At 40.9% G+C, this 24,796-nt stretch overlaps 1 long non-coding RNA gene across 1 annotated transcript in view; it reads left to right on the top strand.

Annotated features, from left to right (window-relative positions):
- Positions 1 to 24,796, top strand: part of LOC133066183 (uncharacterized) — a 245,423-nt gene that overhangs the window by 131,114 nt on the left and 89,513 nt on the right. Inside the window, exon 2 of the long non-coding RNA XR_009695101.1 lies at positions 23,535 to 23,641. This is a non-coding gene — a long non-coding RNA (uncharacterized LOC133066183). The remainder of the gene's footprint in view (positions 1 to 23,534; positions 23,642 to 24,796) is intronic.

The following is a 24,796-nucleotide window of genomic DNA, read 5'->3' as shown; positions in this document are numbered from 1 at the left end:
TCCCTGGACTCCCCCCTTCTCCCTGTATGATGTCTTGCCCATCTCTGGCTTCACTGTCAAGCAGACAGCTCCTCAAGCCACGTAGATAACCCAAGTCTGTCTACTGAGCTCCATATCCATATTTTCCACCAAGCACTAGGATGTTTCTTAGGTATTTTAAATTTTGTATGTTAAAAGTTTTCTCACCCAACCCTCTGCCACAGCCCCAATACCTGCTCCTGATTTTGTCCTGCTCCCGTACTTCCCTGCCTTGGTCAGTGGACCACTGGCCTGTCGGTCATAAAAGTCAGCACCCAGGGAATCATTCTAGATCTTTCTCCTGCCCTCACAGCCCTTCTCTATATACTATATTGTATTGCCTTGTTAGCCTGTATATTTCTTGTCCTTGCCTTTTCTCTTCATTTTCCCTCCAACTGCATAGAGGACCGTTACCGTTTCTTACGTGGGTACCGCAATGTCTTCCAATGGTCCTGCTGTCTCAGTCTTGAGTCCTTCTGATAAACCCTCGATGGTGATCTTATTCTTTCTCCTAAAGCTGGTGGCTGGTTCATTTTCTTCAGGTTAAAGCCTTTTGCACAGTATTTAAATCCTTCCATAACCCAACTCCTGCTAACAACCATCATGTCATTCATCTCATTTTATCCATCATGGAAATCATTCCTATACCTTCCTTCACTCTCGTCTCATGACCCTCCAGGGCTTTGTGTTGGGGGAGGGAGGTGTCAGAAGGTCTCCTCTTCCTTATTCCTTCTTCATTTGACTTGTCTGCCCTCTTCCAATTCATCTAAAACCCCACTTGTCTTGGAAATTGCCCTGAACCCTCAGGCTGACATGGATACCCCTTCTCTATATTCCTGCCCCACAATTAGGCATTTTGACCCTGGGCTGTCACTGTTAATTCTCTTGTCTGCCTCCCCCACTAGGCTACAAGTTCCTTGAGAACAGCGACTCTTTCTTATTTTCTTCTGTATTCTCAGTACACAGCACCAATGCATGGTTAACTGTCAATTCATTCACTTGAATTTGTGAACAAACTGGTTTTTATGCATTTTCCAGGGAAGATCCTTGAGAAAATTCTATAAACTATAGTTCTGTTTTTTGTTTTGACAAAGCTTTCTATTTATTAATACCTCTCAAATTGATTATAGTGAAAACACAGAAAGTCTTACAGGGATCTGAGGCTCAGCTGTAAAAGATAAGACTATGAAATTTAAACAGTCTTCTGGAAATCACACACACTCATTAACTCATATCCTCTCTTAATCTTGGAGTAGCATCCTATTAAACAGGTGATTTACATTCAAAGTAGAAGTGTAAACAGCATTCTAAAACATAAATATTAAGCAGCACTGGCATGTCATTTAAATAAGGGGATCGCAATCCTGGTAAAGCTGGGAATGGGAAAGGATGAGCAAACATCAGGAAAGGAAAGAATTAGGAGAGAGCTCAGAATGTGTTTGTGTTACCCTCCACCAGAATCTAACCCTCGTGGGAGTAGAAACACTGTCTTTTCACTCTGTATTCCCAATGCCATGTGTCTTGCTTAGCATGTAATTGTGAAGAGGGGAGAAAGGAAAGAAAATAAGGATAAAAGATGATGGGAGCAACAATGGGGACACTAAAATACACATGTAGCTTGCTCTTGCCCAAGACAAAGGATTTTCAGTGGGGTGTGCCAGAATGCGGTCTGTGGTTGCTCAGGTCCTAATCAATCCTTCTTCACTCATCTCCACTTTTGGGGTGACAAGCCTGTAAACTACATTTCCCAGACTTTTTAGCCAGCTGGCTTGTTAGATTCTGCTGGTGGGAGGAACTGATGGGAGACTGCAAGGTGGAAGAAGGGGAGGAGCTATTTCATTTTCCAGCTCTGGGCAGCAGTAGCAGCAGAGACAGCAGTATCAGTGGGCAGCAGACCTCCCCTGGTTCTCACTTAGCAGCCAGATTCTGAGAGTGGCAGTGAGCTATGAACCCTGGAGACATAATTTTTCCTTTGCTCCTCTAGGGACTTACTTAAATTGAACTATTTTTGTGTTTTGCAACCCCCCCCCCCCCGCCCCAATCCTTCCACCACTTCTGTAACTTGCATTAAATCCCCTCTGAAATGCCTGGAATACTTTCCATGGCTACTACACAAACACTGATCATTAGACATATCAACAAATGAACAAATCAATATATTTATGAATCCATATATGTTTAAAGGCATATACACAAAGCCTCTTTGAACTATAAAATGCATTTGAAGTCAAATAATACAAGAAATAAAGAGACAAGTGAGTACCAACTTGTATATTAAATGTAATCTCTGTTCAATAGTAGGAAATGTGTTTAAAATCAGAGGAAATTTATGATGGTAAGAAAATGCAGGGAGATTTAGGTGGGCTCAGATGGTAAAGAATCTGCCTGCAATGCAAGCGACCGGGATTCAAGCACTGGGTGGGAACATCCCCTGGAGAAGAGAATGCAACCCACTCCAGTGTTCTTGCCTGGAGAATTCCATGAACAGAGGAGCCTGTTGGGCTACGATACACAGGATTGCAAAAAGTCAGACACAACTGAGCGACTAACACTTAACTTACTTTAGTGGAGTCAGAAGGCATCCAAATCAGGGCATCTGCTAGTCAGCTTTCTTGTAACTCACAACAATTCTGCCTCAGTTTCACTTTCTGTAAAACGAAAGAGTCAGTTAGGTCAACTCTCAGTATACTTCTAAGGCTGGAATTTTAAGGATTTATGCTTTTGAATAAAATCTCCGTTGGATAGCTGGGGAGGAAGATGCCGTGTCTAAGGCAGGGGGAGAGTCTGGACTTGGCTGGGGCTCCCAATTAACCTGATCCTGAAATGCATGTCTGTGTGCAGACCCCTGTTAACACATCCTGAGCCCCTTCCACTGCCAGATGTTTGTCTTTGTTGTATGCACAGGAACCATTTCAAAAGCTGTGGATGTGCCAAGTCATTGCCATGGCAGTGACCTCTACTGACACATTATACTCACAAATGCACTAGAGCAAGTTCATGCAAGGTACATAGGATGAAATTAATAGCCCTATAATGAATAGGAGGATTGTGCCAGGACTCTGTCACATTATTAGATATGAAAAAAATTTCTAAGCATTGCAAGCCTGTTTTCCACAAGTAAGTTTGTTCTGCTATATTATCTTTGATTTATGTCTCAATGTATTCCCCCATTACCATATATATTTTGTTAATATTAATGTATTTATGCATCTTGAAATTGCCTAATTAATCCCTTGCTTTCCCAATGAGTTATGTAAGTTGGTAGATTTATATGATAAGTATTATAATGAAGAAAACACAACAATGGAACATAAAATACTAACTTAATTTACCGTACTTGTACCAAAGAAGTTTAGGTTATGATTTCCCCACTGAAATTAGCTAATATTTCTTATTGTTTTTCCTAATTAAAACTTATCCCTTTTCTAGATCCTAAGGGTATCATTTTTTATTCCTAAAAAAATTAGGAGCTACTATCTGTCAAATCACTTTGTTGGGTGTTTTGGAGGAAGCCAAACTAAACAGATTCCCCACACCTAGACCCCATGTATTTTGTGCATAATCTTTCAACCTCATCACTTTCAAACATTTGGAGCCAGATAATTCTCTGTTGCAGGAACAATTGTGTGCTGTACAGACTGTTAGCATCATCCTTAGCCTCTATCTACTTGATGTCAATAGCACCCTCTTTCCTACATTATTATAACTGAAGATGTCTTTCAGTTCAGTTCAGTTCAGTCGCTCAGTCGTGTCTCTTTGCGACCCCATGAACCACAGCACGCCAGGACTCCCTGTCCATCACCAACTCCCAGAGTGCACCCAAACCTGTGTCCATTGAGTTGGTGATGCCATCCAACCATCTCATCCTCTGTCGTCCCCTTCTCCTCCTGCTCTCAATCTTTCTCAACAGTAGGGTCTTTTCAAATGAGTCAGCTCTTTGCATCAGGTGGCCAAAGTATTGGAGTTTCAGCTTCAACATCAGTCCTTCCAGTGAACACCCAGGACTGGCCTCCTTTAGGATGGACTGGTTGGATCTCCTTGCAGTCCAAGGGACTCTCAAGAGTCTTCTCCAACACCCCATTCAAAAGTATCAATTCTTCTGCCCTCAGCTTTCTTTGTAGTCCAACTCTCACATCCATACATGACTACTGGAAAAACCATAGCCTTGACTAGATGGACCTTTGTTGACAAAGTAATGTCTCTGCTTCTTAATATGCTGTCTTTAGATATTTTCAAATGTTCCCTAGGGTGTGAAATTGCCCCACACCCTGTTTTGGTTATCACTGTACACTCAGCATTTGGCTTGGCTCATCATAGATTCTAAACAATACTTTTTGAATGTTGAATGAATAAATGCACGAGTAACTATATTGCTAAAAAGGCCAAAAGAGAGTTACAGATAAAATGCTACATGAGTCTGGAAGAGGAATGCATTGCTTCTGGAGAAGGGGAATCCAGGAAGAAGGATTCCTGGGGGAGATATTATGGGGAAATGGGATTGGAGAGGATACTTTTAGCAGAAATGCTCTGGGAGTAGACAAGGGTGAACTGGGAGGTCAGTTTAACTAGAGTGGAGGGTGGGAAGAGGGGCAGGTTAAGGATAAGGTAGAAGGAAGTTGGATTCAGATTATGAAGGATTTGGAATACAAGATGTAAGTCAAAGCAGGTTCACAAGACCATGGGAAATCATAGCAATAATTGAGCAGGGATGTTACATACATCCTACCGGCAAGAGAGAAAATGGAAATAGAGAAACCATTTAGGATATTTTTATAACAGTTATGAAAAAGAGCATGAACTAGGCTTGTAATAGGCACAAGAGTTCAAGGGAGATTGAGTTGAATGGGAAGGACTGAGGTGGTGCTGGCTGCTTCCCTGGTTTGGTATGATGTCCACGCTCCTTGTGAGGGCTTCCCTTGTGGCTCAGCTGGTAAAATATTGTCTTAGTTTCAGTGATTCAGTTTTTGCAGATTATATTCCAATATAGGTTTTTATAAGATACCCAGTATAGTTTCTTACATTATACAGTTAATCCTTGTCACTTATCTATTTTATGTATAGTAATTTGTTAATCCCTATCCCTAATTTCTTTCCCCCCTCACCTCTCCTTTGGTGACCATAAGTTTGTTTTCTATGTCTGTGAGTCTGTTGCTGTTTTGTATATACTTTCATCTGGTATTATTTTTTAGATTTCACATACGAGTGATATCACATTATGTTGTCTTCCTCTGTCTCATTTATTTCACTAAGCATAATATTCTGTAGGTCCATCCATGTTGCTACAAATGGCAGTATTTTACTCCTTTTTATGGCTGAATAATATTTTATTGTGTGTGTGTGTGTGTGTATATATATACACACATATATATATGGATATATATATATCCATATATATATATATTTGGATTAACCAAATATCTATATCTATATCTATATATATATATATCACATTTGGTTAATCCAGTCATCTATTGATGGACACTTAGGTTGCTTCCATGCCTTGGCTATTGTAAATAGTGCTGCTATGAATATAGAGGGGCATGTATCTTTTCAAATTAGTGTTTGAAATTGCTGGATCATATGGCAGTTCTGTTTTTAGTTTTTTTGTTTTTTTAAGGAAACTCCATAGTGGCTGTATCACTATTGAATCCACCAACAGTGTGGGAGGGTTCCCTTTTCTCCACACCATCTCTGACATTTGTTATTTGTAGACTTTTTGATAATAACCATTCTGACCAGTGCGAGATGATACCTCATTGTGGTTTTGATTTGTATTTCTCTAATAATTAGGAATGTTGAGCATCTTTTCAAGTGTGTTCTTTGGAAAAACCACTATTTATGTCTTCTGTTCATTTTCTGATTGGATTGTGTTTTTTTATATTGAGTGGTATGAGCTGTTTATATATTTTGGATATTAATCTTTGGTCCATCTCATCGTTTGCAAATATTTTCTCCCATTCAGGAGATTGTCTTTTCATTTTATTGGTGGTTTCCTTTGCTGTGCAAGAGATTTTAAGTTTAAGAAGTCCTATTTGTTTATTTTGCTTTTATTTCTTCTGCATTTATGGCTCTTCTTGACTCTCTAGCCTCTTCTCACACCATATCCTCTCTTAATCGTTCCTGCCCTCCTGCTCCCTTCTTCTTGGACTCAACTGTTGCTTAGTCCCCATGAAACTGAACCCGAGTCTTCCAAACAGTATCTATCCTTCACAATCTTTCTGGACACTTTCTCTACCTTCATTTGCTTGGAAAATTCTTATTCACCCTTCGAAATGTTGTTGAGATGTCATTTCTTTCACAAAGCATCTTTGGACCACTCAGGGTAGGGCAAACACTCTTCTGTATCTTGGGCATATTTATATTTTTTTACACAGGTCCTACGGGATCATCATTGTCTTTTATAATCTTAGCTCCTTGAGAGTAAAAACTGTGTCTTATTGTATTTTTCTATTCTCTTGGCATAATGACTAAAAAATAACATTTGTAAAATGAGATTCTTTAGGTTTGGTGCTCAGGAAGTCACTGGCAATTTTACAGAAGAGTTTAAGTAGAATAGCAAGAGTAGACGTTGGCTAAGTATATAAAAAACAGAGGATTAAGGGGTGAATCAGGGGCGGGAAGGAGACGCACCGGTGGAAATGGCTCTGTTGAGAAGTATCGGGGCAAAGGGTAGTGTAGTGATCAAGCTTGTGAACTCTGGAGCATAGATGCGCTGCTCAAATCCTGGCTCCACCATGTTCTAGCTGTGTGACCTTGTGCAAGTCACCGAACTTCTCTATGCCTACTTCCTCACTTGTTAAAAAAAAAAAAAGAAACGGACAAGATAATATTGTATCTTCCTTATTGGGTTGCCAGGGATTAAATGAGTTAATTTACGTTAAGAGTTTAGAATAGTACTTGACACATAATGAATGCTCCAGAAATATTCACTTAAAAAAAAAAACAAAACACCAAACTAGACTAGACAACCAATAGAGAACAGTCAGGAAAGTGTTGTTTGGTTGGTTGTTTTCACCTTGGCAGACAACATGTCTGTAGGCTGAATGAAAGGAACAATTCAGAGGGAGTGATTGAGGTAGCAAGCGAAAGAGGGAAGTTAACTGATGGAAAAGACATCATTGACACAGCAAGCCTTCCTCTGAGACTGGAGAGAAGCAGGAAATGAGTGAAGACACTGAAGGAGAGGAGGAAAGTCGAGGAAACGCTTGGATGCTGTTTCTCTTTTGTGAAGTGTAAGAGACATGGTAGCTTTGTGTCTGTGTTGCTTTGCAGTTGGGTTCCGTTCCTCTCCATAGCACTTCGCTCATGATTGTTTTTTTCCAAAAGCCATTTCCCCTTGCACATATGTGATGTGATATAACCATAAGTTATCAACTGAACTATATTTTATAATAGCAGAACACTGGAGTCAATCTAAATGTCCTCGCTTTTGGGACTGTTTATATACACTATGGAACTCAAGAAAATACTATGCAGCTATAATAAACAATGAAGAAATCTTTGTGAACTGATATGGAACAACCTCTGAGAGCTATTGTTGAGTGAGAAAAGCAAAGTGCCTAACTGTGCATGGCATGCTACCATTTTAAAGCCATTGTAATAAAAGAAGGGTGAAGTTTAAAAGGGTGTATTTGTAGGTGTCTAAAATGTCCCTGGAGTATATGCAAGATAGTGATAAAATTTATTCTCATCAGGGGAAAAGAACTCATTGACTGAGGGATTAGGCTGGAAGGGAAACTTCTTACTATATAGCCTTTGAACTCTTTGAATTTAGAAAATGCACTATCATTACAGAAGCATTAAACTAAAAATCTTAAAAGTGATTGTCCACAAATGGTTCCAGTTCTATTCCTGATTTTTGGTTTGATTTCTTGGGGATAACAAATATAACAACAGTAAACGTCATAACATGAATATCAACCAATCCTGCTTTTCATAATCCCAACTGCTTTCTCAGGAAAGTCCTAACTGTTCAGAGAGCCTCCTTGTTCTGCTGAGCACCACAATCATTTCACACATGTGACTTTGGGAAGCTGTTGTTCAGTAGCTCAGTTGTGTCTGACGCTTTGTGACCCCATGCACCGCAGCATGCTAGGCTTCCCTATCCTTCACTATCTCCCAGAGCTTGCTCAAACTCATGTCTATTGAGTCTGTGATGCCATCCAACCATCTCATTCTCTGTCGTCCCCTTCTCCTCCTGCCTTCAATCTTTCCCAGCATCAGGGTCTTTTCCAATGAGTGGGCTGTTCACATCAGGTGGCCAAAATATTGGAGCTTCAGCATCAGTCCTTCGAACGAATATTAAGGATTGATTTCCTTTAGCATTGACTGGTTTGATCTCCTTGAAGTCCAAGGGATCCTCAAGAGTCTTCTCCAGCACCAAGTTCAAAAGCATCCATTCTTCTCACATCCATTCATGACTACTGGAAAAACCATAGCTTTGACTATACAGACCTTTTTCAGCAAAGTAATGTCTCTGCTTTTTAATATGCTGTCTAGGTTTGTTATAGCTTTTCTTCCAAGGAGCAAGCTTTCTCAGGAAAGTCCTAACTGTTCAGAGGGCTTCGTTGTTCTGCTGAGCACCACAATAATTTCATACATGTGACTTTGGGAATAAGTACTCTAAATAAGCAGGATTTCCTTGCATAAGATGGAGATTCCTAGAGTGATACAGACAGAATAAGTGAGAAGGAAATCTGTGATGGGAGACAGTAGAAGCAGACAAGACGGTGCTGTAAGGATGGGGTTGCCACAGCAGGTAGAGACTGAAGACCAGGACAGCCAGACCGACCAGGACAATTATATGTTGTTCTTCTTTTGTGCGGACTGTGGTGCTACTTCTCTCTGATCCCTAAATCTTAATTCTGCCACAAGTAAGCTGCATATTTTTCTAAGTGCTGTTGGAGGATCAAATGAGAACATATACGTAAGTGCTTTGAATAGAGTCTTTGAATAGAATCTGATATAAAGGAAGCACTCAGTAAATCTTGATTGTTAATAATAAATATATAATCATTTGAACTTATTTCGAAGCTGGGAACTTGGGAGAGTGGGTATGAGGTTTGGATCAATTCCAGATGAGATCAAGGGATGCCAAGGGAAAAACAAAATTTCAGCAGCAGCAGGAAATTCGAAGTCAAGAATAATATAAAAATATGAGCCTGTGGAGAGCTGAGGAATTTTGTGGACAGGGCTTTGGGCTTTGGTAAAGGTTGTCATATCTAGATATGAAGTGGCTATGAAACTCAAGCCAACATCTGAGTTACAGAACCCAAGTTGATGGCTGGTGATTACAGAGGGACAGCAAGAATGTTCCCGTTGACAAGCCTGGAACTTAGCACTTGCAGTGACCTCCAGGGGGTAAACATGGAGGAGGCTGTTGTGGAAGACTCTGCCCTTGTTGCTTGTTTAAATATTTTACAGCTAGTTTTGATATGTGAGCCATCCTAATGAAAACCAATAGCATAGAAACTGGAATTATCCAAATTGTATAGAAATGGTTGCTATGGTTTTATAGCTTAAAAATGAATGTAGCTCCAGGAGGAACTCACCCAAACAGATCCAGCCCTTCTGGGTGTCTTTGTGTACAGAGAATGGAGGTCTGATTAGCCTCAGGGCCTTTGCTGCTGGCCAGAGTTCACTACAATTTGATGCAGTTATTTAAATTTCTGTCTTCAGGAGGAGGTACCTCTGGGGAATTACATAACACCATCAGCAGCTGTTGTGTGGATTTAAACTGTATTTGGATAATAGGAAAATGGTTTTATGAGTCAAAAAATATAGTGTTGCCTCCTGTCTCAATTGTCTGAATGCTGTCATCATTGCCCCCAAATTATTATCTCAAGTTTGGTTCTGTAGCTGTTTTGTGTCTTGGAACAGTGTTTTTTTTTAAAGCAGGAATAACTGATTACCCATATTTATTTCCCTAAGCTTATAAAGCCTCACATAAATGCAGCCTGGGATGATGACTTGGAGTTAGAAAACCAGTGTCTGAGGGCTGGCTCTGCCATATAGTTGGCAACTGGGCTGTCCCAAGGATTTTCATGGGCTTCCCCGGTGGGTCAGTGGTAAGGAATCCACTTACTTGCAATGCAGGAGACACAGGTTTGATCCCTGGGTCAGAAGATCCCCTAGAGAAGGAAATGGCAACCCACTCCAGTATTCTTGCCTGGGAAATCCCATGGACAGAGGAGTCTGGCAAGCTACAGTCCACATGGTCACAAAAGAGTCAGACATGACTTAGCGACTAAACAATGACATGGATTTCCAAAGAGAGGCTTTTCTGTTGCAAAGATTTATATTCTCTTTTTAAATGCCCCTAATTCTGGGAAAGTACCTTGAATTGAAACCCCTTTCATTTTTATCTCTATTTATCCATCCATCTATCTATCCATCCAATCTATTCTTCACTGTTTATTATATTCTTTTAAAAAAAAGCAATTTCTGGATGAGGAGGACAAGTAGAAGAAGTGACTAAGGCCTAACAATCCACCTCAGGGTATTTCTGCACTATTCCTGAGCTGGTGCCAATCTCCTGGATTTCATGCATCGGCCCTGACCCTCCTTTTTAAGTTAGGCATGTCCTAGTATCAGGAGACCATGTTAAGGCAGTGTCAGCAGTGTTGGTTGCTTACTCTAGGCAAGGACTTATACATTTCAGCCTGGGCACGCTGTTCCTGGATGGATTCCTGCTCCAACCTGGACCATGTCCACCACAGCAGACTCATCTCATTCCAGTTCAGGGTCTAGGCGTTTGTTGTGGACTCATATGCCCAGAATGGATCAGTGCCTCTGCTAGAGCCATAAAGTCTGACGGCTGGCAGCCTCCTGGCAGAGTGGGTCTCAGAAAGTCTGCTTAAGCTGTGTGATTAAGCTCTGGTCATTCCCAGCTTTGAGATAGGCTTGCATGCCGTGGGTGGTCTACATATCAGGTTCATGCATTTGTATATTCCACATGTATTAAGCACCCTCAGTGAGCCAGGCACTCTGAGCCACTGAATATTAGAAAGTGCCCAAGACATCTCTGTCTCCCCGATTCAGTTGCTAGAGCTCTGAACTCATGTGAAGGTGGGTCTAAAGTTTCTAAACCCTTCCAGGGCCAACAGAGCACTTGTTTGGTGGGAGAGAGCTGGCAGGGAACACTCAGAGGCAGACCAAAGGGTTGTAATTTCTGCTCCTAGCTGGAGTACCAGGGGCTACAAACGTGTGTTCTTTTGCTTCCTGATGGAAAGGACTATGTAAGGTTGGTGGGGGTGGAGAGAGTGAATTTCCACTGTTAATCAGGGTTAGGATGTCAGACCTGACCCCTATAGGAACCTTGTGAGTCTGGGGTCTGCAGGTCTGAGCTGCGGTTCTGATGGGCAGCAGAGGTAAGGACCTAGGAGTTTGAGGAGAGGCTGGATAAATGTGGTCAGATAGATGCATTCAGAACTAGAGGACTGATCAAGATGAGGATGTAATAGAGGCAAAGTCCTAGGAGGAATGAGGACAAGTAGGATGAGTGGAAAATGCTAGCACAAGGCCCAAGACAGGAGAAATAGGTCTGACATTTCTGGCAGGAGGGATAAGATCCTTCTTCCTTATATTCCCTGCATCTAGGGCAGCACTTAATACAAATGCTAGTTAATTTGAATTAAGTTCCACATACCGTTCCTTAAAATCCATGGTCTTTATATCATGTGCATATGCAATGTCACTTCAGTTGTGTCGGACTCTTTGCGACCCCGTGGACTGTAGCCTGCCAGGCTCCTCTGTCCATTGGATTCTCCAGGCAAGAATACTAGAGTGGGTTATTGTGCCCTCCTCCAGGGGATCTTCCCAACCCAGGGATCAAACCTGTGTCTCCTGCATTACAAGTGGATTCTTTACCACTGAGCCCCCAGGGAAGCCCTTGTCTTTATATGATAATGTGTATTAAATTTAGCTCAGGCTGACAAATCACCACCGCCCCAGATGTGAAGGATGGGGAAGAGGCAGTCTTTGTGCACTGTCTTCTGTCACACACAGGCTGAGTGTTATACATTATTATCACACTGAAACCTTTAAAGAACCCCACAAAGTGGATAAAACCATCCCCCTGTAGATGAGCCCAAGTTAAGCTATTTGCCTAAATTCACATGGCTATATGTGGTGAGGATGGGGCGACAGTGTATGGGAGTCTAGGATGGTTTGATGTGCAAACCTCAAATCTACTCCTCAAACTACCTGCAAGAGCTCCATGGGGGTGGAGCTCACGCTTTGGTCATCTTTGTTGTCCTGGCACTGAGTCTGAGCATAGAAAACAATCAGTACGTTTTTAAAGAATGAATGAGTGAGTACATGGTAAATGAATGATGGATTCAGCTTCATCTTCGTTCATGAATATGTGCTGAGTTCTTGGCCATGGAGCTCACATATGTAGAATGGGTAGAGACTCAATTTTTGAGGTCTTAACAATGAACATCAGGCATCACATTTTCTATTTCTTTGATGTTCTCTATTCAATAGGTGCTGCATTAATACTCTATTTATAATAATGCTCCTGCTATCTGAACTCTTTCAGAGGCTGCTGAGGTTGCTAAAGGATAATATCACATTGGTTCAAACCCAGGGGAAATTTTGAGCATTTGTTCAACTATTGGAGGAGTACTTGGGACTTTTTTCCTTCCTTTATCTGACCTATCTTTATTGGCTCACAGAATTGAAAGATTACAAGGTCATTTCTAAACTGTTTCTGGGATTTGCTGCTGCTCCTTTCAGGAAAGCAATTCAAAATCTGTCCATTCAAACACACATTTTCTTAAAACAAAAGTTTATTTGCTATATATAGAAAAATGCCACCAGAGGACTAATTTGGCAGCTTTGTTGATTACCCATTGTAATGAGCCTTATTACATAATTAAAAGAATTTTTTCCTAACTGCATTTCACTACTAATTAACATTTTACACATTCTGCAGTGGACACTTTGGGTTGAATCAGAGACATAATTATGTCATTTCTATGCAAAGAGTAGCTTATGAATTATTAATTAATATTAAATCTGTTGATTAAAAGCTAATTCATAAGTAAACATATTACAGCTTACCATGTACTGCTCTCTAGAAACATTTTTTTGTGTGTGGCAATTTCTACGGTCCCTTGTCCCTTGCTAAAGAAAGACAGAAGCTGGCCACACAGATTCCCAGGAACAAAAATAATTCATTTTCAACTCTTGTCTGAATTTTTAACTGTGATTAAGCTTTTTGCCTTCCACTTGCTTTTAATGTTGTGAAGCACATGAAAGGTGCAAGCAGACTATGGAAAGCAAGTCACTCACTTCCTTCATATTTTCTTTAACTCCAAAATGGAGAGTTGTTCTCTTGCAATACACAAGCATCTGTGCTGTGTGCTTGAGCCCACACCAGCCTGGAGTGCACTGAGGAATGCTGCTGCTGCTAAGTCGCGTCAGTTGTGTCTGACCCTGTGTGACCCCATAGACGGCAGCCCACCAGGCTCCCCCGTCCCTGGGATTCTCCAGGCAAGAACACTGGAGTGGGTTGCCATTTCCTTCTCCAATGCATGAAAGTGAAAAGTGAAAGTGAAGTTGCTCAGTCGTGTCCGACTCTTGGCGACCCCATGGATTGCAGCCTACCAGGCTCCTCTGTCCATGGGATTTTCCAGGCAAGAGTACTGGAGTGGGGTGCCATTGCCTCCTCCAGCACTGAGGAATGAGGGTCTCCAAATTACTGGATCCCTGGCCGACCTCCAATTGGGGAGGAGCAAACTCGCAAGTGATGGGACGGCAAATAGATGGGGGAAACAAAGGAAACAGTGAGAGACTATTTTTTGGGGCTCCAAAATCACTGCAGACAGTGACTGCAGCCATGAAATTAAAAGACACTTGCTCCTTGGAGGAAAAGCTATGACCATCCTAGACAGCATATTAAAAAGCAGAGACATTACTTTGTGGGCAAAGGTCCATCTAGTCAAGGCTATGGTTTTTCCAGTGGTCATGTATGGATGTGAGAGTTGGACTATAAAGAAAGCTGAGCACCAAAGAATTGATGCTTTTGAACTGTGGTGTTGGAGAAGACTCTTGAGAGTCCCTTGAACTGCAAGGAGATCCAACCAGTCATTCCTAAAGGAAATCAGTCCTGGACATTCATTGGAAGGACTGATGTTGAAGCTGAAACTCCAATACTTTGGCCACCTGATATGAACTGACTCCTTGGAAAAGACCCTGATGCTAGGCAAGATTGACGGGAGGAGGAGAAGGGGATAACAGAGGATGAGATGGTTGGATGGCATCACCAACTCGATAGACATGAGTCTGAGCAGGCTCTGGGAGTTGGTGAAGGACAGGGAAGCCTGGCGTGCTGCAGTCCATGGGGTCGCAAGAGTTGGACGTGACTGAGCGACTCAGCAGAACTGAACTGAAAATCACAAGTACTGCTGAAGGGAAGTTGTCTTCCCAGACACTTTGGGGCTGCCCCCTCCTTTGAGGCTCACCCTTGAGCCCCACTTCCTGGCTGTCAATGCGCTGACCTGGTCCTGGGGCAGCCAGGCAGGCTGTGAATGTTGCTCATCTCGCACCGTGGATGGCACAGCTGTTGCTGTCCTTCTCCCTAGTAGACAGGTAGTGAAACTGACAAGACACCCCTTCCTTAATTACACTTTATGTTAGGCCATGAGTCATACGCCTTGTTTCCATCAAACCTCACAGGCTGTACAGTATTAGCACCCTTGCTTCAGAACACTTGCTAATATCTGCAGATTATTCCTATTTCTGCTTTCTAAAGTTTAGCAAGTTTTATCGATTATTTTTGTGGGAGGCTATTTTTTAAAAATTACCGATTTAGAGTCAAAGATTCATGTCTGAGTATTTTGCTCATTTACCATGGGTTAGCTTTGATCTGTTTCTGGGCCCGGCAGCTCTCTCTCAAACCCGAGTTTCCTGTCCCCCATGCACATTCCATGTCACATACATGTGTATGTTTTTATTCCTTGATGGGAAGAGTCATTTTTTTGCTGCTTGGGGTGGGATTCAAGCTGTGAATTATTATTGTAAAGTATTGTGTAAAGTATAAAGTATTGTGTTACTTTTCACATCATTGTTTAACAAATTCACACACACACACACACACACACACATACATTCCCTAATGTGCTAATGGCAACATTAGCACAATAATATATTTTGTATTTATATATATTAAGTAAAATTGCCCACATCTATTGCTTCATTAGATCCTCATAATTCTCATGTAAGAGCAAAAAGTATTGTTATTCTTATTTTATCCATGTCACAAAAAGACTTCCCTGGTGGCTTAGTGGTAAAGAATCTACCTGACAAGCAGGAGATGTGGGTTTGATCCCTGTGTCAGGAAGATCTCCTGGAGATGGAAATGGCAATCCACTCCAATATTCTTGCCTGGGAAATCCCATGGACAGAGGAACCTGGAAGTCTGCAGTCTATGGGGTCACAAAGAGTCAGATACAACTTAGCGATTCAACCACCACCACCACCATGTCACAAAAAGTCTAAATGCCTTGGACATTGTCTTCCAAAAGGTTTTCTTCCTTCCCTATGATTCAACCTGCATCTACACTTATGCGGACTCTCAAAGGTCAGACTAGCCTACCTTCCTTTATACCTTCACATGGATTACTTGGTCCTACATGAGGCATTTCTGCAGGTCTGATTCACATCCAGGTATAGTTCTGACTGCCATGCTGCTGAGGCTAATAAGGCACTGGTAGTCCAGTTTAGTGAAGACTGAGCTGCTGTAACAAGATGTAGCAAAGTTTCAGTGGCTCTAGAAATACAGAAGTTTTTATATCCTCATCTAACTCCAAAGAATTGACACTTTTGAATTGTGGTGCCAGGAAAGACTCTTGAGAGTCCCTTGGACAGCAAGGAGATCAAACTAGTCAATCCTAAAGGAAACCAATACTGAATATTCACTGGAAGGACTGATGCTGAAACTCCAATACTTTGGCCACTTGATGCAGAGTCAACACATTGGAAAAGACCCCAATGCTGGGAAAGACTGAAGGCAGAAGGAGATGAGGGCAACAGAGAATGAGATGGTTGGATGGCACCATTGACTCAATGGACATGAGTTTGAGCAAACTCTGGGAGATAGTGAAGGACAGGGAAGCCTGGTGTGTGGCAGTTCATGGAATCACAAAGAGTCAGACACAACTTAGTGACTGAACAGAACAACAAATCCAGGGAGGGAAATGTTTCAGTGACTGACTCTCCTCATTATTTAGGGGCCCAAGGCTGGTGGCAGCTCTGCAGTCTTTCACACCTGACTCCCAAAGCCACTTGGTCTTTGCTTCTCCCCACACCAGAGGAAACAGAAGAAGAAGCATTAAGAGGTACAACCAGGTCTTAAGCTTCCACAGCCCAGAAATGGCCCACAGAGCTTCCACTCATATTCCATCATCATGTAGTTTACATGGTCACACTTAGCTTACTACAAAGGAGGCTGGGAAATGCACAGTTATATACAAGAAGAAGAACTGGGTCTGGTGAAGAGCTAGCAATCCCTGCCACAATGAAGGAGAAGAACACACACATGTGAAATTGCCAATCATGTGTCTGAGACAGGAACCGAGGGAAGAATAACACCAATTCTGAGTAGCAGTCATTTGTGAAGAGGGTCCGTTGCCAAAGGTTTTATGAATGTCTTTTGCTTTGCTATGACTATGGTGGTGAGGGACAGTGTTAGAAGAGGAGAGTTGAGGTTTGGGCATATAACCCATTCAATGTATCCATACATTCATTCTTGCATTCAATTAAATCTTTTGGAATGCCAGTAATAGGAACAAGCAAGCAGTATAATGAAGCCAGAACACAAATTTGCTTGTCTGGAGCACAGGGCCCATGTTAAGATTGTAACATGCAGAAGAAGCTTGTGCGGGTGATGGAGTAAGAACAGATAAAAGAGCAAGGCCCCATAGTGGAAATCAGAGTTTATACAACAGTCAAGAGGAGAGTTCTTTCTTACGGAGCCATGAGTAGAATAATGCAGAGAAAAATGAGAGGAATCTGGACAAACTGGAAGGCAGTTGCCAAAATAATGAGTCCTACATTAAGGGTGGAATGAAAGAAATAAAAATGGAGATAATAATAGCAGAGAAAATGAGTAGGATTGATCTCATATGGGAGGCAAAAAAGAATGAGATTCTGAGCTTGGATAACCTGGTACCACTGAGGGAAGGTGAAATTGGGAAAGGAGGGTGGGAAAGCAGTGCTTGAGTTATTAACTTTTATATCTGAGTAGAGATATCCCATGGATAACTGGAGAAATAAAACTCAGGAGAGGTTGAAAAATTAGGCTTGTAATTAGAGGTCTGGGAGACAACTGCTTTTGGGAAATATTGAACTGTTTATAGGACCTCAACAGTATGTGTAGAGACAGAGAAGAATGATCATCTCAGGACTGAGCCAGGTGTAATGTGCAACCTGGTGATATCTCTGTGTCTGTTGAAACATTATTTAAATGACTCGCCCAAGGAATTTGGACCCTGGGAAACCAGCAAGAAGCATAAGCAGCAGCTACTCATTCCACTTTATTGGGTCCTTTACATGTGGACACAAATGTTTTCTTAATTGAACACCCTCGTTTTTCTAAATTCTTCAGGAAAGGTTCCAGGGAGATAAAGCATAAGGAGGTGAAGTCATTTGCTTTTAGTCACATGAGTTAATGGCTGTAGGTGTAGTATAACTCAAGACGATATCCATCAGGACAGTGTTCCCCGAGTCTGAGAATCAATAACCTATGGTTTCATTAAAGCTAAACCATGATGCTTCAAGACAAAAGCATGTCACTGCATTTCCTGGCACCACAAAAGTTATTTTAATATCAAAATCTTATCCCTGTTGTTCAGAGAGTCACGCTTTATAGTATTATTGAATGTTTGAATCCTGAAAGCTAGCCCTGAGGAGTCTTCCATGCAGTTGGATTTGGCTGTTTTAGTCTCTGGTCAGGCTTTCATTCATTTCATCTCTGAAATCTAATGATCTAATCTAATAAAATTATAAAAGATTCTAAACTGCTCTGCACTTAATCAGTTTAGTCCAAGAGAATTAAATCAAAGCCCTAGGTGTGCACACTTCATCGCTCAGATGAAATCTTACCCTGGGAGACAATCTTATTATTTGGTTACTTATTATTTGGGAGGCTGGAAGGTTGGAAGGGAATTGCATGAATTTTAAAAGATATGTTAAGAACCTAAAAGGAGGGGTGCAGCTTTGCAGCTTTACTGGTGAAGCGTAGCGTCAAGAGTGGGAGTCTGGGCTATATACCCAGATCTGAGATCTGATCTACATGCCACCACTTATTATTTATGTGACAGTGGGAGTTAATGAGCTTTGGCTTCACCATCAATTGAATTGAATTGGTGAACAGGACTATCATGGCATTGTTATTGAGATTTTAATACATATAAAGTTTTTTTTTTTTTTTTTGCATATACAGTCTGCCCTCTGCATCCAGGGATTTGGAGGTCCAACTGTACTATGCCTCTTATATAAAAGATTTGGGCATCCGTGGATTTTGGTACCCATGGAGCGGGGAGGGGAGATGGGTCCTGGAATCAATCGTGTGCAGGTACCTAGGGCCTATTGTGTAAACATACACACACACACATTTGTATATATATTTTAGCAGGTTGTATGTATCCTAGCAGTGTCTATCACAAGATTATTTATGTCACTATAATTACTAATTATATTTAAAATATTTTTATTATATATTTAAAAAAAATATAGCAGTTGGCCAAAAGTGTGAAGGGAAGGCTACTGAACACAGTGTGAAAATAGATTTGTTTTGCCTGCATTGTAACCGACTTTAGGAAGCCAAAAACAGATAATTGTAGGGTTATTACGTTCCTCCTAGAAGGGGCTCAATTGAAAGAACACAGCTCTGGTGATGGTTTTGAAGGGTTAATGTCACTGGCTGCAGTCCTGAGAAGACTTTTAGAGATAACCCACTTCATGCCTTACTCCAGTGAAGAACAAAACATGTCTCCTTGCACTAGATTGGGATGAACTCAATATCATGAGAATCCCAGATTGTCTTGGGATTTTTTTCTGGTGCCTGGCCGTCCTTTGCTGGCTGTGATGTGGGGGAAAAGCTTTTTAGCATCAGCTCTGGGTGGGTTGGGCAAGTCATTCTGATTCATTTTTGACAAAAGTTCGGTTTCTCAACAAAATTTTCTACATGTAAGATCTGCTAATAGTTAGAGAGGCCTCCTCAGAAGTTATATATTCATCTACTTACTGAACATTTATTGATATCCTGCTCTGTGCCAGGCACTGGAAATGCAGAGATGAGACAAGCAGTCCTTCTGGCTTGCAGGAGCCTCCCAGCTTGGGAAGTTCCCAGGATACAGACAATGTGCTCAGCACTGCAATAAATACTGCTATGATGGTGAACCTTGGCTCTAACTAAGGCCCAAAAGTGGACAGCCCACCCTGTCTTGGTGGCTGGGGAATATTTGATGACTGGGATGTTCCTGTTTCCTAGAAGAATTCTCTTAGAACCATTTCATCACATAGAGCATTTCTTTTATGCATCAAAATCCTATTGTAAGTTTTCGGCCCAGAGCTATTTTAAGCAGTGGATCCTGTTGTGACTAAGCACTGCCAAAGTAACAATTGGTATTATGAGGATATTTATAAAAGTGCTTTGTCCTTTCTGAAGAGAGAACTGCTTTGCATTGCAAAAAGAGGCGGTAGTGTTACTGAGCACTATTCCTCGTGCTTCTGGAAATCATAGAAAGTTCTGGTTATATCTACATGAATTCCTATATAGCTTCTGCAGTTTAGCTTCTCACTTCCAGTACCCTCTTAATTCTAGTGCATAACAGTGGTTCTGCAGTTAATGGATCAGGTACTCTTAGGGCTACTGTCTATGTAAAGGGCTACCTCTAGAGTTGTGCAGTATACATCTTATACAACTGAATATGCCATGCTTTAATTCAGGCAGGCTTAAATTATCTTTGAGAGGTAATTTGAGAGACTTTTCTTTCCTCTCCCAATACATATCAGGGTTGATTATAAATATTGCAGAAGTGAGATTACATTTGAGTCTCCTTCCAATAATATGTAACTTATTTCTCTCATTGTCTATGATCTGTATATGAGGACTCAGTTCACTTGGATTTCCATCTATGTTCCATCTCTGGGACTTTGGGAAAATTAGTCTACGTTTTACAACTTCATATATAAAATGGGATAATAATGGCTAACATTTAATGGGCTTCCCTGGTGGCTCAGTCAGTAAAGAATTCATCTGCCCATGGACAAGACCCAGATTCAACCCCTTGGGTCGGGAGGATCCCCTGGAGAAGGAAATGGCAACCTGCTCCAGTATTCTTGCCTGGGTAATCCCATGGTCAGAGGAGCCTGTCCATGGGGCCGCAAGAGTCAGACATGATTTAACAACTAATTCACTACCACCAACATTTAATGATATCTCACCATACAAAGACAATGTTCCAAGTGTTTTGTATGCATTATCTAACTTAATGCAAAGCATCTCAGTAAGATACTGTTGTTACCAAGGTGTAAACCTTAGGATTGATGTCTATTTAAGATCACCCAGCAATTAAGTGCAGGTGCCAGGACTTGAACCCAGATCTGTCTAGCTCAGATGCCTATGCACTTTATTATGCCATGAGCAAGTCTCATGGATTTGATATATTACAATTTCCTTACAAGATGGATTTCTCAGTGAAGTTAACAAATCCTCATTTTGGCTTATCATTGCTGGAAGGCAGATTTGTCTTGAGGAGTCTGGTTCAGTGAACAGGAATTAGTACCTCCTGTAGGTACTACCATTGGCTTAATACACTGTGAAGGATCAATATCTCTAATAGAAATTTTACTTTATTTATGTATTACCTTTTGTGTTAATGCTAACATAATTATTTCTCTTCTATTCTTCAAATGAGATTTGGATCTGCTTGACATTTTTTCTCTACTGCTTGGTATAGTTGACAATGAATTCCATGAACTTAAAATGCTGTACTTCTGTCTGAGTAATTAATATAGTCTAGCAATAGCAATTACTGAACCTTTTGACTACTCACTTTGTGTTCATCCAGTTGGACAGAATACCAGTTGTAGCAACTTGGGATTTTCTAAATAAGGGATTACAAATAATCTAATCAGTCATCTGGGCTGCTTTCCCATAAAGAACATGTGCTGTAAAGTAACTGAATCCTCAGCAGTGTTCCTGGAATAAAAGAGAAGACAAGTTGAGCTTAGGCTTCCACACAGATGCCCACAGAACCTCCTGTAGGACGCTGAATGTTCCAAACTTGGTGTTTGGAGCTATACTTGGTGTCCAGGGATTCAAGTTCAAGGCCTTTCCCAAGCCAAGTCCAACCCACTGTCCCAACTGAGTCATGTTACATTTTGTTTCTCATCTTCATCTTTTTTCCCTTAAATTTTTGAGTAACTTTTTTTTATTATAGAAGCAATGCATATTTGTTATGTAAACTGTTGAAAAATAAAAAGCATAAAGTGAAACATAAAGAGACTCATAATGCCAATCCCTAAAGACAACTGCTATTAACATTTTGATGTATTTCCTTATATATGTGTGTGTAGGTATACACACATATGAAACATGTAGATATGAAATAGTATATACAGTTATGAAATGTAGCAGCATGTATAGTTATGTGACAGTTTATATAGTTATTTGTTTTTGTTGTTCAGTCACTAAGTGGTGTTCGACTCTTTGTGACTGCATGAACTACAGCACACCAGGTTTCCCTGTCCTTCACTATCTCCTGCAGTTTGCTCAAACTCAAGTCCATTGTGTCGATAATGCCATCCAACCATCTTATCTTCCATCACTGTCTTCTCTTGCCCTCAGTCTTTCCCAGCATCAGGGTCTTTTCCAATGAGTCAGCTCTTTGCATCAGGTGGCGAAAGTATTGGAGCTTCCACTTCAGCATCAGTTCTTCTAATGAATATTCAGGGTTGATTTCCTTTATATGTGTATAATATATAGTACGCTGCTGCTGCTGCTAAGTCGCTTCAGTCGTGTACGACTCTGTGCGACCCCATAAATGATAGCCCACCAGGCTCCTCTGTCCCTGGGATTCTCCAGGCAAGAGTACTGGAGTGGGTTGCCATTGCCTTCTCCGAATATATAGTATAATAATAGCATATGCAGTTATCTAATAAAATATAATAGTCTATATAGTTATGAGGGCTTCCCTCATAGCTCAGTTGGTAAAGAATCTAGCTGCAATGCAGGCGACCCCAGTTCGATTCCTGGATTGGGAAGATTCCCCTAGAGAAGGGATAGGCTGCCTACTCCAGTACTCTTGGGCTTCTGCAATGCAAGAGACTTGGGTTTGATCCCTGGGTTGGGAAGATCCCCTGGAGAAGGGAAAGGCTACTCATTCCAGTATTCTGGCCTGGAGAATTCCATGGACTGTATAGTCCATGGGTTGCAAAGAGTCGGACACGACTGAGTGACTTTCACCTTCACATCACATCCTTCACATAGTTATGAAATAGTAATATGGTTGTGAAACAGTATTACTGTTTGCAAAAAATATAACAGTATATAAGAATGCAAAAAACCTTTCACATTTATGAGTATTTTTATCTTGGGTTTGTAGCGCTTTGTTTGTGTGGTGGAGGCATTTGTTTTTGTTCATTTACTGGAGTGTTGAGGAGCCCCTGGGTTTCTGTTCTTCCAAACTTTAAGAGGCTGACAGCATTATTGATCACCTGTCCGTAGCAGTGACCGGCCATGTGCTGGTCCTGCAGTGTTTGACCATTGCATTTCTATTGCTGGACGCGTCACTGACTGCTGGGGCTGGCAGAGGATGCCACTTGCCAAGTTTATAACTTACCTAACCTCCTGGGTTCAGCGTTTTCACCTAAACTCCAAACTTCTGATGCTCAAGTTAATTTACTCTTAAAATAAAAATGCTCTGTTTCTAAGAAAAAGGGCCCAGAGAAGCCCTTACAAATGGGTTTAAATGTCTCGAAGAGTTTATGGGACAAACATTTAATGACTTAAGTACAAAGGAGTAGTGGCATAAACATCTTCCTTAAATTACTTGGTTTTAAAACTGGAAAGTATTTGGCTAAAAAAAAAAGCTTTGCATTTTTCTATACTTTGGATTTGGAAAATAACTGTAGGGTACTCAAGGAATATAATCTGACCATCCAAACATCTGAACCTCAGAGCCTGATAGACCTCATTACTTGCCTTGAGAAATCATTTACACATCTTTGAAGAAGACCTTGGCATTTCCATTGCAAAGATTTGTTGTTTATTTACTATTATTCTTTTAATCCTAGAAAGAATATGGTTATGTTGGAATCTTAGAAATTTAAAGTATGTGAGGTTTTTATTCTCCTAAGTCAAAATCTTCATAATGAAATACTTGTGTGTGTTCTTTATTTGCTACAGATTGAGATTTTCTTTTCTAAGACAAGAATTGATAGCATTGAATGAAACACAGCTTAGTCAATATACATTTTATGAAAAACACCGAATCTGTTTACAGGTGCAGTGATTGACTGCTGTGAATTCAGTGACTGGCATATGATACGGAGGCCAAACTGGGCTCAAGAGTGACTGAAAACAAGCCCAGAGGGAAGGACACTGCAGAAGGTGAGCCGGATAATTCCATTTTCTGAGTAGCTATTGAAAAGAAGGTCCTGGAAGCTAATAGTTTAGTGTCTAAAGGAAGCTGTGTTTTTTTCTTGTTTCCTTTGTCTGCTGTAATTAAATTATCCCAGAGCTACATTTGCCCAAAGACAAGAAGATTTTAAGTGTGTATATGTGCCTGTGTGGGTTATAGGGACATAAACAAGAGGGATCCTGATGTGGAAGAATTGCCTCTGGTAGATGAGCTTCTGACATCTTTTGAGCATTTTATCTTATTTAGTTGAGATATAATTGACACACAACATTGCATAATTTAAGTACAATGTGTAGATTTGATGCACTTCTATATTGCAGTATGATTACCACTGTAGCATTAGCTAGCATCTCTATCACATCACGTAATTATCATTTTTTGTGGTGAGAACATTTAGGATCTCATTTCTTAGCAACTTTGAAGTATATAATACAGAATTGTTGACTATAATCACTATGCTATGTCTTAGATCTCCAGAACTTATTCATCTTCTAACTGCAAGCTTTTCTCCTTTGACCCATGTCTTCTTTATATCCCAACCCCCCAGCCCCTGGTAACCACTATTCTACCCTTTCTTTTTATGAGTTCTGGGAGTTCCCCCCCAGATTCCACATGTAAGTGAGATCCTACAAGTATTTGTCTCTCTCTGTCTGACTTATCTCACTTAGCATAAGGCCCTCAAGGTCCATCCCATGTTATTGCAGATGGCAGGATTTCTTTCTTATGGCTGAATAATATTTTCTTATACATATATACATATGCATATATATACATACATATATATATATATATATGTAGCTGCTATTGAGTTGATAAGTTATGTCTGACTCTTTGCCACCCTATGCACTGTAGCCCACCAGTGCATAGACTCCACAGAGACTCCTCTCTCTATGGAATTTTCCAGGCAAGAATATTGGAGTAGGTTGCCATTTCCTACTGCAGGGGATCTTCCTGACTCAGGGATTGAACCTGCGTCTCCTGTGTCTCCTGCATTGGCAGGCAGATTATTTACCACTGAGCCACCATCACAACATGACAACATGTATATACACACACAGGTATATATTTCACATCCTCTTTTTCAATTCATTACTGGATGAACACTTAGATTGTTTCCATATGAG

Source organism: Dama dama, chromosome 12 (genome assembly GCF_033118175.1).
Source record: "Dama dama isolate Ldn47 chromosome 12, ASM3311817v1, whole genome shotgun sequence".
NCBI classification, from domain to species: Eukaryota; Metazoa; Chordata; class Mammalia; order Artiodactyla; family Cervidae; genus Dama; species Dama dama.
Note: the sequence above shows the minus strand (reverse complement) of the source record. Positions and strands in the feature narration are given on the sequence as shown.